This window comes from Hibiscus syriacus, unplaced genomic scaffold, assembly GCF_006381635.1.
Source record: "Hibiscus syriacus cultivar Baekdansim isolate YM2019G1 unplaced genomic scaffold, ASM638163v2 tig00111064_pilon, whole genome shotgun sequence".
NCBI classification, from domain to species: Eukaryota; Viridiplantae; Streptophyta; class Magnoliopsida; order Malvales; family Malvaceae; genus Hibiscus; species Hibiscus syriacus.
Genome location: NW_024062968.1, coordinates 400,850 through 403,834, shown reverse-complemented (window position 1 = coordinate 403,834; position 2,985 = coordinate 400,850).

Below are 2,985 nucleotides of genomic sequence, written 5' to 3'. Positions count from 1 at the left end.
CATCTTAAAACGAAATGAAAGTGGTCACATCTTAACTAAAACAAAACGAGAGTGACCAAATCTTATGTTTTTTAAATTCAATGAGGAAAAGTTTATAAAACTCAATCGAAAGTGATAATTTCTGTAGTTTAATCTAAATTTTAACATAATTTATTGTGTTCATCTCAAGACACCTACGTACATAGACAACCACATGGTTTTATGTTAGGAGGCTAACTTGAACTCATAAAAATTCGGGGAGGGATGAAAACAGATTTTCAATAGAAAAAAAAATACATGATAATTTTAAATTTTCATGTGGAACGAGTGCCTCACCCATTCTCTCGTTTATCCTTGCTTACATATCTTTCATTAATGTCATTTGTTAATAAGAAACTAACAAAATGATAGAACTGAATTTTATTCACTTAACATGATTTTACAGAGAGTAAAGCACAACTTATATACAAATTAGGCTCAGTAAACTGCTGTCAACTGACTCAACAACATACGGTTAAACAACTTTAAACTGTTATAACAAAATAACAACTGTAAGCTGAGCTAACACACACTGCTTCGATACTATCTTTAATATGCTCCTTGCTTCTTTCACTTTTCCGCTTCTTGTAAAGCACACACCCCCTAGCTTTTGTCGAAACATGCAAAAATAGTCCTTGGTTAGAGCCTTGGTCAATCCATCAGCTATCTAATGCTCAGCGGGAACATAGTTAACCTTCAATTTGTTTGCAGCAACTTTCTCTATAATGAAGCGCACATTCAACTCAACATGTTTGGTCTTGGAGTGATAAATCGGGTTGGCACTCATGGCAATGTCACTTGAGTTATCAGTCCAGACAACAGACATGTCACTCAAGCTAATCTTCATATCACTCAACAGTGCCTCCAGCCATGTAACATCCGAAGCTACATCTGCCAAGCTTTGATATTCAGCTTTTGTAGTCGATCTAGACACCGTTTTCTGCTTCTTCGAACACCACATCACCAGACTACCCCCAAGATAAACACAACTTCCTGAGATTGACCTCCTGTTATCTATACTGCCCTCCCAATCAGCATCTGCGAATGCTACAAGCTGAAATGGAGTTGTTGCACTCGAAAACTTCAACCCATAGCTCAACGTGCCATTCAAGTATCGTAACACCCTTCACACAGCTACTAAATGCTGTTGACATAGGGCATGCATAAACCGAGCCAATTTATTTACACTGAATGCAATGTCAGACCGAGTGTGGCAAGCATACATCAATGATCCGACCAAACTGCGATACTCATTTGGATCATCCAGTTTATCACCTGCATTTCTTGACAACTTAAATAAACGGAAGACACCATTGGTGTAGGCGTTGAAACTGCATTGCTAATGCTAGCCTTACTCAACAGTCCCATTATATATTTCTTTTGATTAAGAAACACAAAATCATCTATACACCTCACCTCAATCCTAAGAAGAAGAAAAAATTAAGTTGTCCTAGATCCTTAAGTGAAAAATTCTCACTCAGCAACTTTACTTCTTGCTCAACATCTTACTTGTATTTCCTGTGACTATGATGTCATATGCGTACACAAGGACATGTTGGAAAAAATGTTATAAATTGGAAACTTTGAGGCATATTTTCTAAGTGTAAAAATGAATAATCAAATAATGAATTTACTAATTCATATTCTACTACGTGAGATCTTTACAACAGTATCTCATATGTTCAAAACGATTGAGTGATGAATGAAAAATTAAAGCATAAAGTAGGGTACATGTGAATTGTGTTGTGTAAGAAAAATGGGAAAACTCATATCCCACCTTAGTGGGATATTAAGCAAGGAAATAGTTTATATACTCAAACCCACTTGTTAGTAGTTGAACGATTAAGTTAAAATTATGCTTTGCATGCAAGCATAGGGGGTGTAAATCCAAGTTCACTGAACCTATCGGGGTTGGGTGTGTACTTGCATAATGTGGGCGATTCGAATGTCCAAACCAGAGACTTGTGAATATTTTTACCCACTATTAAATATGGTATAGTCGCTCTCTCCCTCCTTTGTCTTCCTTTTTTTCTTTGAGTTTGTATCATTTTTTATAGATCTTATCGACTTTTTCTTCTTTGATTTTCTTTAGCCGGCAACGACATCGACTCTGATGTTGGTTGTCCGACCATCAGGTTATCTTTTTTCTTTTTTTTCTTTTGTTTTTTAATAAAAATAATTTTGTTTTTGTTGCACGTTTATCTTTACTTTTGTGGCACGTTTTTCTATTTTTTTTCTTGGTCGTTTGTCCGTTCTTTAATTTATATTTTCTCAAGATTGGATTTGACAACGCCACGACTGATCAAGATGGCGCTTATTCGAAATCTTGTGTATCTTACCTGCTATGAACCTTCGGATTAAATTTGGATGCGTGATTCTGCGTTTGTGGATAATTTCTCATGACGCTCGGCTCTGATATGTAGTTCTCAGTGATCTTTCAATAGCTTAATTTCCTTTTTTTGGTTCGTATGTCGATGAAATCAGATTTATTCGTATCTATTTTAGTCTCTTGGTTGGGTTTTTAACATTTTCCATGTACGGTCCTTATATGATCTAAAGTGACTAGTTTCAATGTTATAGGAAAATTCCAAATTATATATTTAGTTTACGATGATAGTTGTAAACTCTTATTGTAATTTCGAATATTTTCATTTTTTAATAGTACTAGCGGTTTCTATTAAAAAATAGTAAATATAGTATAACTTACAATTCACGAATATATTCAATATAATACGGTGTTAATTGATTATTTTTTATTTTATTCGGATGCTAATTAATAGCTGAATTTTATTTAAGGCGATATTAATTGATTATTTCTGATTTTATTCGAATACTAATTAATAGCTCGAATATATTGTTTCCAATTCATCTCCCTTGTGAAATACTATAAATACCATGCTAACCTACAAGGTTAAATACGATTAAAAAACTCTCTTCTTCCTCTTTTGTTTTCGTTGATAGTCTCTA